Raw genomic sequence first — 16,124 nt, forward strand, 5'->3', positions numbered from 1 at the left:
TCAATTCAAATCATTTTATCTTTGCCCTCGAACCACAAGGCTGACCACAAAACAGCCTTTCAGAGATCTCTAGAATAAACATCTCTCCTGGTCTGTGGGTCTCATTCACATGGCTTCAAACGCTACATTTAAGCTTCCAGGGTTTGGGAAAAAGGATTATTCCCTGTTTTTAAATACCCTTATTTAAAAAATAAATAAAAAAGGTCTGTTGGCCAAATCAGAGGGAGAATGTTTTAAAAACCAAACACTGGGCCGCATAATGACAGCCAAGACCTACGGAAAGGTGACCACAGAGATCGTAAAATAACGTTTGGGGTGTAACTATGGGTTTCCCTCTCTCCCTCTGTTGTGATGTGTGTACGCTGGTTCAGATTCAGAGGTCATCCCTAAATAAAGCAATACATGCGTCATTATAACTTCCATCCGTGAGACAAGCTTGAACCTTTGGTCCGGTTCTTTGACACGACAGAAAAGAGACAGATTCACGAGCAAAAAGAATCAACCACTATCACGCGCCGTTTCGACCACCTATCATGAACTACAACCTCTTGTGTCCAACTCGTATTTGCTGTTTGCGCCTGCCTCCCTCTCTTTTGTTGCACGGAAGGATTTTATGAATACATTACGTTTGTGATTAGTGTTTTGGGTCAGACGTGAGGGTCATCCAGGAACACATTTACAGCAGCGCGCGTGGGCAATCTAAGATTGCTGGAAAGAACTAGTTTTCCCCAGATGTTAATAAAAAAACGAAAATACCCCGGTTCCCAGATTGATGAGTCCCTAACCTTGCGACCAGGTATACTAAGTTGTCTATGTATAACACAGCAAGCAGACCCTCTGATTAAATATCCCATACAAGGAGCTACATTTAGCTGCTAGTGTTGCTGGACATATGGTTCACCACAACTGTTTTCAGATGGTGTGGGCGGTCTGATTCAGTTTGACCGGCTTCGTTAGACTTCGCAGGTGTTGAGACTTGTATAGGCTGACCAAAGATGTTAGATAGTGCCTACCGATAAAAAAAAATCTCTTTATGTTTAAAACAATATTACAATCATGAAAGTAAACCAAAAGGTAGAGAGATATCAAATGTGTTTGCTGTTGTGCAAGGTAAACTAACAACCGCAAAATGTTCTCGGTAAAACTCGGTGGTAAACAAAGGTTCCCGATTGAGCCAAACCAATTATTTTTCCCTTTGTCTATCTTGGTCAAGTCCAAAGATCTGCAAAGAGCCAGCGCGTGTTTTGATGTCTTTGAGGACATTTGGTGGATGGGGGACGGATGTCTTCTGTACTCCATAATGGGTGATGTGACGATCAGGACCAAGTCTGAGCCCAGATGGCACTATGCCATCGGGAACTTGTCATCACCTGCTCCCAAGGCACTTTGTCTGGGCATCACTGTCGGCACTGAGACGGGCTCATCACGCCACCCCATTGCCATGGCAGCTAATGAGCCCTTTGCCTGCTTAATTAAGAAAACTAGCTTAATGCAAGGACCGGAGAAGTGAAAAAAAAAAAAAACATATGCTGGATTGCAACCAAAACAACCAACATTAATAATTTGAAAAAGAAAAAAAAGAAGGAATGATCACAGGGTCTAAAATGTCATTAAGAATTACATATGTAAATCTCTTTCACATCCCCCCCTCCAAGTCACGTATTTTAGTTCAGTAGGCGTTGAATCAATTAATAAATGCATAGATTTTGATGAACTTTTGATTATTTTGGGCTGTCGTCCAAGTTTACCTTATCTAGAAATGTCACCTTGGACTAGGCCTCATTGGTCTGTTAAATAGCGTCAGCACATCCTTCTTTATCTTATTTATTTCTTTTTTGAAAGAGCACTCGGCACCGGGGCCTTGCTGCTAGATGGGAGGCTGTCCGTGTTCATGCCCGATTAGCCAAAGCACCACAACATGCACTTTCTTTTGCTCCTGCAAAAAAGCAATAAATCATTTAGATTTTATTAAATTCAAATTAAAGTCGCCTGCGTGTGATGGAATTACGCCGTTTAAAATGTTACACGCCAGCCCCTCCCCCTGGACACGCACACACACACACACACACGCGCGCGCACACACACACACACACACGCACCCACCCACACACACACGCACCCACACGCACCCACACACACACACACACACACGCACACACACGCACACACACACACGCACGCACACACACACACATACCCCCCTCCGTTCTTCTCCTACACATGATGTACACACACACACTCTACCCACACGCACAGAAATCCCTCATCCCACTCCCTAAACATGCAAGATGAAAATGTCCCTTTAAGAATGCCAGCCAGTTGCTGCTCTTCAGAGCTCTGTGACTGTGAGGCCCTGCAGAGTGAGGGAGGGGAGGGGGGCAAGGGGGGGGGGGGGAGTTAATGTGCAAACTTGTTCCTGTCCTCCACGGCTTCACCATCATTTATTCAGCAGCCAGGCGCTCAAGACGGGCCACTCGCATTTGCTTGATACTCAATTATACATTAGTGTACATCACTTGGCAATCTGTTCATATCAATTTAATTGGATTTTAATATTGCCTCTGATCTTGTTGTCCAATTAACAGTGCTGGCTGGCAATAAAGCAGAACCACACACTATGTGACACCTTTGATCCCAGCCATATGGAGCCCTTCCATTGATTACTGGCTCCTTCAGTCTCCTTCCTGCCTCAATATGGCCTGTGATGAATTGTTGAGGTGGGGGGGGGGGTGGGGGTGGAAATGCGCATCCCCCCGACGTGATAAAAATTTCACTTCCGCACGCAACTTCATTTATTTTGTTGACATTCGGCTCTGATTAAAAACAATAAAAAAAAAGGGGGGAGATGCGCCCTGCCCTGAACAGCATATGCAAATAGAACCCTGGGCAGCCATCTTGTGATGCCACAGGGACTGAGTGCTGCAGTCATCAGGTCCTGGCATCGCCTCAACAATCTGCCTTAAAGTGACAGCACCTTTTATATACCCCGCTCTCTCTCTACCTCTCTATCATGCCCCCCCCCCCCCCTCTCTCTCTCTCTCTCCTTTTCTCTCTGTCTCCCTCTGTCTTTCTCCCTCTCTCCCTCTCTCTGTCTTTCTCTCTCTCCTCCTCTCTTCCTTTCTTTTCTGCCGGAAAGGAAGGTGCGCACCATGTAATGGCTCTCAGAACAACACGTTGTTGGGGAGGAGAAGGCAGAAAACAAGGTCTGATGAACATTCCTTCTTTTCATAAAGATGAGAGGGAAGACACGTGTTCATTTTTCATCAAGGCTTATGTGAATTCTCAAAGTGCCCGGTACAAAAGACATGGAGGGAAAATGGAGGGGATAAATGGCTCACATGGCTGCTGTTTATCCATAACGACCATGCCTGCCACAAAGCGGAGGCAGATGCTGCGAAATTTCACACCGTGCTTTTCACATCAGGCTTGAGGGCAAGTAGATGGAGATAGCATGTGTGTGTGTGTCAACACTGGAGGTGTGTGTGTCCACGTTAGAATTTCTAAAGATCTTAGAATGTCTGTGTGTGTTTGTGTGTGTGTCTTCTATTTGACCCAGTTCAGGTTCAGATCTGCCTGCAGGGACTAGGTAGTGTGCAGTGTGTAGATGTTGGTGTGGTAAAATGTGGTTCCAGCTCCTGGTGGAAGGGAATTTCTCTGCGGTCAATGAGGTGATTGAGGCTTGTAAGGACTTGCTAACACTCCCAGTACTGATACAGGTCTGCTTTGAGCCTTATCTAATCTATCTCTGGTTCTCCATCTCAAACATGCACACACATACTCCAATAGGGGCATTAGCACACACACACACACACACACACACACACACAGGGTCATGAACACACACACACAGGGTCACAAACACACACACACACACACACACAGGGTCATGAACACACCCACCTACACACAGGGGCATGAACACACTGTGTCACAAATCTGTGGCAGACAGCTCACCTATTTATGAAAATCACAGAGGATTACAAACCAACCAGTCTTTGTTTCTGTGTCATTGTGTTTCTCTCTCTTTCTCCCTTTCTCTCTCTCTCTCTCCCTTCTCTCTCTCTCTCTCTCTCTCTCTCTCTCTCTCTCTCTCTCTGTCTCTGCCATCTTGGGGATTGGCTACGCTGTCTGATCCTATTTTTTTTTACTTCTCTTTTTCTACTCTTTCTCCCTCTGTCTCTTCATGTCTTTTAATCCATCCTCTTTTCCCTCCCTCCCTCCCTCCCTCCCTCCCTCCCTCCCTCCCTCCCTCCCTCCCTCCCTCCCTCCCTCCCTCCCTCCCTCCCTCCCTCCCTCCCTCCCTCCCTCCCTCCCTCCCTCCCTCCCTCCCTCCCTCCCTCCCTCCATTTTTATGTTAAAGCACCATTGAGTGCTGGTCTATCATTAGAATAATTAATTGTTCAATGAAGTGCCGTTTTCAGTGGAAGGCACTCTGGTGTGATCTGTGAGGCGGGCGTTAGCATAGAGCAAGTCAACCGCAACACCAGACTACACAAGCACGTTTGGTTTCTGATACCTACGCGAGAGAGAAAAATACGAATTTAGCTGAACTAAATTTCACACCAGAGCATGCAGAGATCGTTGAATAGCATTGACAATGTGTGGGTTTGTTTTCTTCCTAATACGCTGTGTGTCTTGTACAACCTCAAGGCGCCTTTAGCCTGAGTCTGTTTATTGAATATTGAACGTACGGTCTGACCATATTACTGAAAACGATCCAGTCCTTTCATGATGCCCACTGATACAAAACTGCTGCAACATGACAATGGGTCAGACCGACCCTTTTCATCATGCCATAAATGAATCTCTTTCAAAATGCCCATTAAGGGTAATTCTCTGGGCACACCATGCAGTCCTGTGTTCCAGTCAGATACATCAGACAGGCAGACTCATCAAGATAATCACCTCCGGAAGATGTGGGGCTCTCCTGAACTACATTTCACAGAATTTACATACAATTATACACGTGATTCTGATTGCATGTTTGCAATTGAAGTTGCAATTCTGATGTGCGTTTTAGGTTCATTTCTCTATTGAACTGTTCCATGTGTGTGTCTGTATTGTACTAGGCCAAATTAAATAAATGGGGTGACATGGGATGTTTGAGTAGAAGTCTTTGTCGCGTTTGTATATGTGTGTGTGTGTCTGTGTGTGTGTGTTTGTGGAGATGTGTGGGAACATCTGTGTGTGCTAAATAATTTGATTGACTGGGGCTCCCCTGGTCCTGAAGGTTCATCTAGGCTTGGGGAGGAGGAGGAAGTGGAGGAGGAGGAGGGGGAGGTGGGGTAAGAGAAGGAGGAAGAGGAGGAGGAAGAGGAAGAGGAAGAGGAGGAGGTGGGGGAGGAGGGGGAGGGGTGAGAAGAGGAGGAGGGGTGAGAAGAGGAGGAGGGGGAGGAGGGGGAGGGGTGAGAAGAGGAGGAGGGGGAGGAGGGGTGAGAAGAGGAGGAGGAGGGCCCAGGATGCCAGCCTGCCACCAGACTGGGTTTGTCTGCAAAAGAACGTTTGTAGTGCTACTGATGCTACTGATGCTACTGATGCTACTGATGCTACTGATGCTACTGATGCTACTTATGTATGTATATATGCATGCATGCATGCATGTATGTATGTATATATGCATGTATGCATGTGTGTGTGTGTGTGTGTGAAAGAGAGAGAGAGTGAGAGAGAGAGAAAGAAACAATCAGATATCAGTTACAAGCCAGTAAAATTGTGTGCAGAGTACTTGAATGAAAGTATACATTTACTTTCAGCCTGTAGGTCGAACCTTTCAACATGAGTAAATGCCTGGGCAGGGGGACAGGGCTCCCAGAGGCCCAGAGGTCCAGAGGTCAGACACAGGGAGAGGCAGGGGATGAGGTACAGAGCCAGACCAGCCCTGACAAGCCCAGTTTGTCACCCCCTCTTTGGCATCGCTGGCTGCTGCTTGTCATCCCACTCATGATAAGTTCATTTGACCTCAGGCATGGTGGCACAGACTGCAGGGCACGCCACAGGCTCACTGACACACACACACACACACACACAAACACACACAGAAATCTGTGCCAGGGTTCGCAGCTGAGGGGCAATGGGCTGTCAGGTGCCATCCGACACACACACACACACACACACACACACACACACACACACACACGACCACACTCAGAAGGGTCAGTGGGGGTTCAGATCATGCCAGCATGTCTGGTCACTGACAGCAGTTTGGTCTCATCTCACACGGATCCCATACAGATTGCACAATCATGTCAAACACCCCTATATCACACCCACCAAACATCCCATAATTAGCGGGAAAAACATTTCAACATTTCATTCAGAGTTTCGATGCCTGTAGCTCGATGGATTCAGTCCGTTTCATCACCCATCGTGACAGAATACATGTATTGTGCACACTCCACAGGGCTGTATCATGGGGTTATTTGTGATCCCAAGGTCCTGACTTTAATCTCTTTAAGGGAGTGAGTTTTGGTTGGAGCAACACCTAACACTAATCCCAACCATCAAAGGGTAATCCTGGCCCTAACCCGCCAGTGTTGGTAGAGGAGGCAGAGAGGAGGGGTGGGAGAGGGGAGGCAGAGAGGAGGGAGAGGGGAGGGAGAGGGGAGGCAGAGGGGAGGGAGAGGGGAGGGAGAGGGGAGGCAGAGGGGAGGGAGAGGGGAGGGAGAGGGGAGGGGAGAGGGGAGGGGAGAGAGGAGGGGAGGGAGAGGGTAGGCAGAGGGGAGGGAGAGGGGAGGGAGAGGGGAGGGAGAGGGGAGGCAGAGGGGAGGGAGAGGGGAGGGAGAGGGGAGACAGAGGGGAGGCAGAGGGGAGGCAGAGGGGAGGGAGAGGGGAGGGAGAGGGGAGGGAGAGAGGAGGGGAGGGAGAGCGGAGGGAGAGAGGAGGGAGGGAGAGGGGAGGGAGAGAGGAGGGGAGGGAGAGCGGAGGGAGAGAGGAGGGGAGGGAGAGGGGAGGGAGAGGGGAGGGGAGGGAGAGCGGAGGGAGAGAGGACCGGAGGGAGAGAGGAGCGGAGGGAGAGGGGAGGGGAGGGAGAGCGGGGTTAGGGGAGACAGCACACTCGTCAGGGCTGACACTTGATCAATAACAAGGACATGCACTGTAGATAAGGCCGGAGGAAGCCTGTATACTGGATGAGTGAAAAACTACACATTCACTCTATGAAACACGTAGACATTGTGTCCACATGTGGAAACACACACACACACAGTGTGTGTGTCTCAGTCAGGCACATGCTGAGAGAGGGACTGACACACACACACACACACACAGGGAGTTCATTTCATAGACATATTTCAGGTTAACTGTATAGTCTGATCCTCCCCCGGCCTCACCTATCACTGCTGTGTGAAATCTTCATGTGGCGTTTACGGGTGATCTCACAGCAACTGTTTTCTCCAGTAGAGAGCACATCTGGTTTCCCTATCCGTCCCCCACTTTAGAGTCCCTGAAGGTGCAGTTACACCAGCAAGTCTGCAGATTCACACATATTACACCCTCCTGTAATCTGGCTGGGACATGGACCCTGGACATGAGCAGATTGCTGCTGAGAGGGAGAGAGAGAGAGAGAGAGAGAGAGAGAGAGAGAGAGAGAGAGAGAGAGAGAGAGAGAGAGAGAGAGAGAGAGAGAGAGAGAGAGAGAGAGAGAGAGAGAGAGAGAGAGAGAGAGAGAGAGAGAGAGAGAGAGAGAGAGAGAGAGAGAGAGAGAGAGAGAGAGAGAGAGAGAGAGAGAGAGAGAGAGAGAGAGAGAGAGAGAGAGAGAGAGAGAGAGAGAGAGAGAGAGAGAGAGAGAGAGAGAAATTGATTGAATAAATGGAGAGAGCAAGTGATAAAGAGATGAAGAGCGAGAGACACAAAGATAGAGGGAGAGAGAGTGTAAGAGGGAGAAAGGGTGAGAGATAGAGAAGGAGAGAAAGAGATCAAGTTACACAGGAAAACATAACTGTTAAGAAACCCACAAGACCTTGTGTGCCAAACACACCATCTTGTGTGGCTCATTTTCTGCTCGTAGCTCTCTGGTTGAAAAAGAGCCTTGATAGTTTCAAGAGCACATTGTTCACACTCCACGGCTTGGCGTGGTTAATCCCAGTGTGGTGGGCTGCTGGCGTGATGGGATGTTAAGGCCAGCGTACAGGGAAGGTTTACTGGCCCCCAGCCCCAAATAGTGCCTGCATGGGTGTATGCTGGTGTGTGTGTGTGTGTGCGTGTGTGTGTGTGTGTGTGTGTGCGTGTGTGTGCGTGTGTGTGTGTGCGTGTGTGTGTGTGTGTGTGCGTGTGTGTGTGTGTGTGCGTGTGAAGACAGAGCCTTTGAACACTTAAGACAAGGATGAAGCATTGAAAGCCCCTGGAAGCCCTTCGGCCTTCACAGAGACCCTCCAGGGGCCACTGGGCGATGGAAGAGAACAGCAGAAAACGAGAGGAAGGCAGGAGAGAGAGGAGAGGGGCAGGAGAGAGAGGAGAGGAGTAGGAGAGAGAGGAGAGGGGCAGGAGAGAGGAGAGGGGCAGGAGAGAGAGGAGAGGGGCAGGAGAGAGAGGAGAGGGGTAGGAGAGAGAGGAGAGGGGCAGGAGAGAGGAGAGGGGCAGGAGAGAGAGGAGAGGGGTAGGAGAGAGAGGAGAGGGGCAGGAGAGAGGAGAGGGGCAGGAGAGAGAGGAGAGGGGCAGGAGAGAGAGGAGAGGGGCAGGAGAGAGAGGAGAGAGGAGAGGGGCAGGAGAGAGAGGAGAGGGGTAGGAGAGAGAGGAGAGGGGCAGGAGAGAGAAGGGTAGGAGAGAGAGGAGAGGGGTAGGAGAGAGAGGAGAGGGGCAGGAGAGAGAAGGGTAGGAGAGAGAGGAGAGGGGTAGGAGAGAGAGGAGAGGGGCAGGAGAGAGAAGAGAGGGCCAGGAGAGAGGAGAGGGCCAGGAGAGAGAGGGGTAGGAGAGAGAGGAGAGGGGCAGGAGAGAAGAGAGGGCCAGGAGAGAGAGGGGTAGGAGAGAGAGGAGAGGGGCAGGAGAGAGGAGAGGGCCAGGAGAGAGGAGAGGGGCAGGAGAGAGAGGAGAGGGGCAGGAGAGAGAGGAGAGGGGCAGGAGAGAGAGGAGAGGGGCAGGAGAGAGAGGAGAGGGGCAGGAGAGAGGAGGTGGAGGGAGGAGGAAGAGTCCCTGCACCACTGAGGGAGAATGTGTGGAACAAGACGAGCACACTGCAGCTGGTCACTTCCTCTTGTCCAAACTGTGTGTAAAACTGTACATTTCTAGAAACAATACCACAAAAAAGGTGAGGTTTTTGTCAACGATGAGAGAATGTTGATTTGAAATTCTGTTTTGAGGATTTTTATTCAGATGTGTGACATCACTGAATACTGAAATGAAGCAGATCTTCAATTTGATGGGATGTTCAGTTGCAGTATGACATTTTGATGACAACACCCAGCACAGATGTACTGTACCACAGGAAGGACATCACTATGTGGAGTAAAGTGTGGGGGAGATGATACACAACTCTCTCTGACACACACCGTCTGCAAAATGAATACATATAAATGTAAATGTAAACACCAAAACACATTCTTTAACTCATTCAGAGGGTGGATTTGCTTTGATGTCACAGGCTTCGACAGAGAAATATATCACACTCCATTCCAAAACAAGTTGAAACTCTTTCAAAGAAGCTTGTTATGTAAATTACCCACTGGTGGCGTCCTCCTATGCATGTGAGTTAGAATTTGACTTCATTCTAGCAAACCCTCAACCCAAACCACACAAAGATCTAATGGCGATCAATAGCTCGTCTGCAATTCCCAATTCAAGGTCAGCGATCATCACTGTAAAGCATGAAGGGTAATGGCCGCCGAAAAAAGTGTGAATAAATTCATGGCTGAAGTGTCTGTTTGGGATCTTTAATTCCAGGCCTACAACGCTCTCAGCAATTAGTCTGGCTTCTGAATCCATCACTGGCCGTCAAAGGCACCTGGGGGCATTGGGAAAAAATCTGAAAGCGTTGTTTTTAATTATTCACCGATTATTTCAGTAAAGAGATGCAAGATGTTGTTGGCACTGATGAATATTTTGTCTGTGTTGCATTTGGTGTTGCATTCCTCGGGTCTCTCTCTCTCTACGTCTCTCTCTCTCTCTCTCTCTCTCTCTACGTCTCTCTCTCTCTCTCTCTCTCTCTCTCTCTCTCTCTGCGTCTCTCTCTCTCTCTCTGCGTCTCTCTCTCTCTCTCTGCATCTCTCTCTCTCTCTGTCTCTCTCTCTCTCTCTGCGTCTCTCTCTCTCTCTCTCCTAACCTTCATTACTCTTCCACAGAGTAGCTGAAGACACATATGGGCATTGATTTTCGCCCTGAGCCATGTGGGTGAACTCAGAGAGCTTGTCAGAAGAGTCGGTGAGAGAGAAGATGGACCGCCCCCCACCCCAAACGAGCATCTTACAAAAACAAGGTGCCAGTGTGACCCGTGCACCTCCGACATTTGGAAACTTCCAGAAGAAGACAAAGAATAGAAAGAAAAAAAAGAAGAAAAAAAAATAATATATATATATATATAAAAAAGAAACTAGGGGCCAAACAAAGGACCAAAACAAAAGAGCACACTTTCGTTTCCTGAATATTTTTTTTTTTCTTTTTATTTTTTTTTTCTCCAAAATATTTCAACAAACAAATGAATGCCCACTCGGAGTGTGTCCGCTGGGCTGCAATCTGTCTGAGCCCTTTGATGTAGTCGTAGCAGCCTCCTCTGAAGTCCTATGCATAGAGTTCCTAAAACAAAGGGAATAAAACAGCCAGATAAAGACAAGGGGCCTTGTTTTTTGGTGAGCTCGGCATGTATTCCTAACGGACATTCAGCCTACAGCTCTTGGCGTTCTTTCTCTCCGTCTCTCCTTCCCTCTCTCACTCACTCTCCCTCCTGAACGCAGACACACATAATGACTGAAAGACTTAATGAACAAACAGGTAAAAAGCTATTTTGTCTGATGTTTATTTATGTCTTTCTTGATCCCTGTAGCATTTTACCAACGTATTACTCATTGTGTCTTTCTTCAGATGCCAACTTATCTTTTTCTTACTCTGAAACAGGTAGAACAACAACACTCAACGTGATTGAGGTCATCACTTCCTGTTCTGTAGAATTCATATGGTAAATAAACTGTTGTTCATAGGAAACAGCCTTAGGCAGTCCTTCATCGACGGAGCTTGAATTCCTTTAATAACCATTTAGAATCAATGGCAAATCGACACAGTAGTGAACGGTTTTCCAATAGCTATTTCCAATGCTCTCCTCGGGTAATTCCTATATCTCCAGTGCATGGCCAGTACATCTGGAACAGTCCCTGACCATGCCTGCTCTATCACAATCTCTTATCAGGGATGAACACATCTCAAGCACATCTCTATCCACATACCAGAGGTGTGTGCTTTCTGTCTGGTGGAAGGCATTTTTATTTTGTACACTTGACCCTCTGGCACAGAACTGCAGTTATGAGCGATTGAGACAACAAACACGGAAGGAGAGCGATCGCTATCTCCCAGATCATTACGCAACACGCCGGGCTGCTGGAACAGAAATAGCCAAAGGGCAGGGTGGACAGACCTTCTTCCAAGATCATCTTTCACTCAGCCTGTACACCTGCGCTGGGCAACACACACACATCACAAACATGCACTCTCTCTCTCTCTCTCTCTCTCTCTCTCTCTCTCTCTCTCTCTCTCTCTCTCTCTCTCTCTCTCTCTCTCTCTCTTTCCCTCTCTCCTTATCTCTCCCCCCTCTCTCTATCTCTTTCTCTCTCTCTCTCTCTCTCTCTCTCTCTCTCTCTCTCTCTCTCTCTCTCTCTCTCTCTCTCTCTCTCCCTCCTTCCCTCCCATCACTCTCTCCCATCTCTCTTTGTCCCCCTCTCTCTCTCTCTCTCTCTCTCTCTCTCTCTCTCTCTCTCTCTCTCTCTCTGTCCCCCTCTCTCTCCCTCTCTCCCTCTCTCCCTCTCTCCATCTCTCCCTCTCTCTCCCTCTCTCTCTACCTCTCTCTCTACCTCTCTCTCTCATACAGTATACTGTACACATTACAGACACACAGAGGAGGGAAGCACGTTATCACACACACACACATACACACACACACACACACATTCAATCCCCTTGGAAGCTGAGAGACCAGGCAAGTAGCGCAATTGGGTCAAGTCGATTCCTGCAAACAGGAAAGCTGTTTTTAAGGGGTCATCTTCAATACCCAGAGTGTGTAGGCTAGCACATGCACAGCGGAAAGAATCAAACTTCGAATACCCGGAATGCCACCGAAAGCACCCATGTTTTTCATGGGTCCAGCTCTTTGCATGAAACACTCGTGGATGGCCCTCACTAACCATCAAAGACCACTTAATAAAACAGAACCATCACACTAAAATAAAGAACAAGTTTCTCTCTCTCTCTATTTCAGCTGTGTCTCCAGTTCCTCCCCTTAGGGTTATTCTATGAAATTAAAATAAAGCGAATGAGCTTCCCTTTGAAGGCCAGACAGATAGAGGGAAAGGCTAAGAGAGAGAGAGAGAGAGAGAGAGAGAGAGAGAGAGAGAGAGAGAGAGAGAGAGAGAGAGAGAGAGAGAGAGAGAGAGAAGGAGAGAGAGAAAGAGAATAAGAGAGAGAAAGAGAGAGAGAAGAAGAGAAAGAGAGAAATTGAAGAGCTGGGGGGCAAGCAAAGGGAGTGCAATTAAAAGTGCACACACTGGTGATATCTGGGTGCTTTAAAGCCCAAGCAGCTCAGTCTCTTTTGGGAGCTCATCAGAGTAGGGGTCTGCGTTTGAAGAGGCGGTGGGCCTGCTCTGACTGGAGCTTTACAGTAACAGAGAGGCGGTGGGCCTGCTCTGACTGGAGCTTTACAGTAACAGAGAGGCGGTGGGCCTGCTCTGACTGGAGCTTTACAGTAACAGAGAGGCGGTGGGCCTGCTCTGACTGGAGCTTTACAGTAACAGAGAGGCGGTGGGCCTTCTCTGACTGGAGCTTTACAGTAACAGAGAGGCGGTGGGCCTGCTCTGACTGGAGCTTTACAGTAACAGAGAGGCGGTGGGCCTGCTCTGACTGGAGCTTTACAGTAACAGAGAGGCGGTGGGCCTGCTCTGACTGGAGCTTTACAGTAACAGAGAGGCGGTGGGCCTGCTCTGACTGGAGCTTTACAGTAACAGAGAGGCGGTGGGCCTGCTCTGACTGGAGATTTACAGTAACAGAGAGGCGGTGGGCCTGCTCTGACTGGAGATTTACAGTAACAGAGAGGCGGTGGGCCTGCTCTGACTGGAGCTTTACAGTAACAGAGAGGCGGTGGGCCTGCTCTGACTGGAGCTTTACAGTAACAGAGAGGCGGTGGGCCTGCTCTGACTGGAGCTTTAACAGACTAGGAGGTGCTGGCCAGTCCATTACGCCTGATTTGCCCTCTTCTTTTCCTTTCATTCTTTCTCTTTTTCTTTCTTTCTTTTTTTCTCGGTCTTGCTGTCTCTCCCTCTCTGTCGCTGTCTCTTTCTCTCTCTCTCTCTCTCTATGTCTTTCTCTCTATGTCTCTCTCTCTCTCTCTCTCTCCCATCATGCATCTCTCTCGCTCGTCTTACCTCGTCTCTCTCCGCTCGCTCGTTTTTTTCCTGATTTAAAAAAAGTTGGATGGAAGTTGGTCCATAACTGGGTGTGTGCTAAGTTGCTGAGCGTTAGTTATGGTGAACATATGGAGGCCTCTCTCCTCACCTTGCTCAACTCCTAATGCAGGCTGATGGATCGTCTAGCTGACGTCTCTAATTGTATTAGTTTCAAATCTTTTTTGTAATGGCAGATGTTGTAAGGGCAATCTCACACCCTCAAAATGTCCAACCTTCCATTTCCGCCTCACATCTGCACACGATACAGTATGTGCACGCATGCGCACGCACACACACACACGCTTTAATTACATTTACCCGAGACTGTGTAAGTGTGTGTCTATCTTTTAGACACACACGTTTACCGTCAAACTAAATGGAACTATCCGAGGCAGCATCCAGGGGAGCAGCGCTTGAAGCTTCCTCTCCACACGAGCCAAACAGCTAGCGATGCTCACAGCCTGCCGTGCCGTCGCTCTGCATCTTTAGTGGGTCTCCAGGTCTACGAGGACATCTCAACAGTCCATTACCGTTTCATAAATGATAATTTATGCGTTCACGTTGAAATCTGGCCACCGAAGCTTCATCACAGGGCTCTTCAGAGCGTCTTCTGTCGCTAATTACAGGGTCAAAAAAGCAATTTGTACCATCCAAGACCGGCCTCTCCATCGCACACACCTCACACATTATGCAAACACACCAGCTGCCGGTAACACCTCCCCAACAGGCAGGCCGAGGAAAGAGGAGGAGAGGAGGACGGAGGACATGAAAGCGGGCGTAATGAATGCGTTCAATTTACCGGATTTATTTATCTGTTGACCTGAAGGGAAAGTGAACTGGAAGTCGGAAGTTGGCAGAGAAAAGTACTTTTTTTTCCCTCCGGAAGTAGCAAAAGCAAGCGGGATGGAAACATCCCTGTTTGTGTCGTCAGGTTTGCGTTTGAATGATTTGTGTGTTTTAGCCGTCACTATGTCCTTGAGTCGGAACAACCCAAAATCCCATTCAAACCGGAGAACAGGACGGTTAAAAAAGTGAGGCACTTCCTGGAATATGAAACAACACACAGACACACACATACTGTACAAAGAATTGGGGCTCATAAATATGTTGATGGGCTGGTGGGGGTGCAGAGAGAAACTTCCGGGTGGTCTTGGGGACAGGTAGAGGCTTTCAGGGCTATGTCAACTGGACATATGAACTCATAAAATACGCCCACGCCATGAAATATGCAGTCGGGCCATGCATGGGAGTCAAGTATACATAATTGATGTAAATGAGTAGCTCTCTCCACGACAAGCTCTGTGTGTGTGTGTGTGTGTGTGTGTGTGTGTGTGTGTGTGTGTGTGTGTGTGTGTGTGTGTGTGTGTGTGTGTGTGTGCGTGCGTGTGTGTGTGTGTGTTTGTTAGGATGGCCCCTTCATTGTGAAGAAACGGGGGGCGGGGGGAGTACTCTTTCTGTCCCATCATGCACCTGGGCATGGTGCCACCATAGCAACAGAGTCAGGAGCTGGTCACATGAGGACAGATCTAACCAATTGAGGCTCGTGAATTTAACGCAACCAAATTTTCATCAACAATTGAAACGGAGACAGTGTTACACGGTTTTTATAAACTTGTGAAACGAAGGGGAAAGGATGACCTGACGAAAATAAATCCAAATCAATCCGATGGACCTACATCAAGTGATGGCATTCATGGTTTACTAATGGACACAGCCCCCGTAATATTCCCATGTCTGTCGACTCGCCTCAAAGCAGGATGAATATTTCACCACGTTTAACCGCTGCCTCTCTGCATCATCATGGCCGACATGCAGGCCCACAGCAGGGTGATGGAGGGAGAGGCAGAGATATCATGTCTCACGCTCCTCTTCATCACTTCCCTCACCACGCCACCCTTTCAGTCTTCACCGCATCCTCACGCATCTAAACTTGCTCCAGACCTCTGGATGTGACATCACCGCACTACTTTCAGTCTCCACGTTAACCCTACTGTACATGGGCACTAGACTCAGACAAGGGCTTTACTGATGACATCAAACTGTTTACGTTATTTTATCTCTTCAGTACAAAATAAAAAAGGCTTTTCATTGAATCAATGAAGATGTTGTATACACTTATAATTAATTCAAGTTTTTGCTTAAATGACTTTGGCTTGATGAAATACATTTCCAAAAAAATTACAAAAATTCGGAATTTACAGGCAGTACGGTGTAAAAATACTGTCTGATCTGTCGATCGAATGTGAAAACTTCCCAATTGCAGTTGGTATGTTCTCGATCCCAATAGTCTGGTTCCTACAGTTTGCCACTTTCTGGAACGTTCCTTTGTCCGGGTCTTGTCTGACAAGGTTTCAGTGTGACTCCCAGCTTTGCCCAGCTATGTGTGTGCCGTCACGAGCCGGGATTCACTTCCTGTGTCAGACTCGCTCTTTCTGTTCTAGAAGAAAGGTCCAGAGTACTCACACAGCAATCACCAGCTGCTCACTCCTCTCCCAGGCCAAATCAATGGCCATTGTTTCCCCCTTCTGACCTTGCAAATAAATCAGAGCCAAA

The sequence above is a fragment of the Hypomesus nipponensis genome, chromosome 11 (genome assembly GCF_054491055.1).
Source record: "Hypomesus nipponensis isolate SF chromosome 11, ASM5449105v1, whole genome shotgun sequence".
Classification (NCBI taxonomy): Eukaryota; Metazoa; Chordata; class Actinopteri; order Osmeriformes; family Osmeridae; genus Hypomesus; species Hypomesus nipponensis.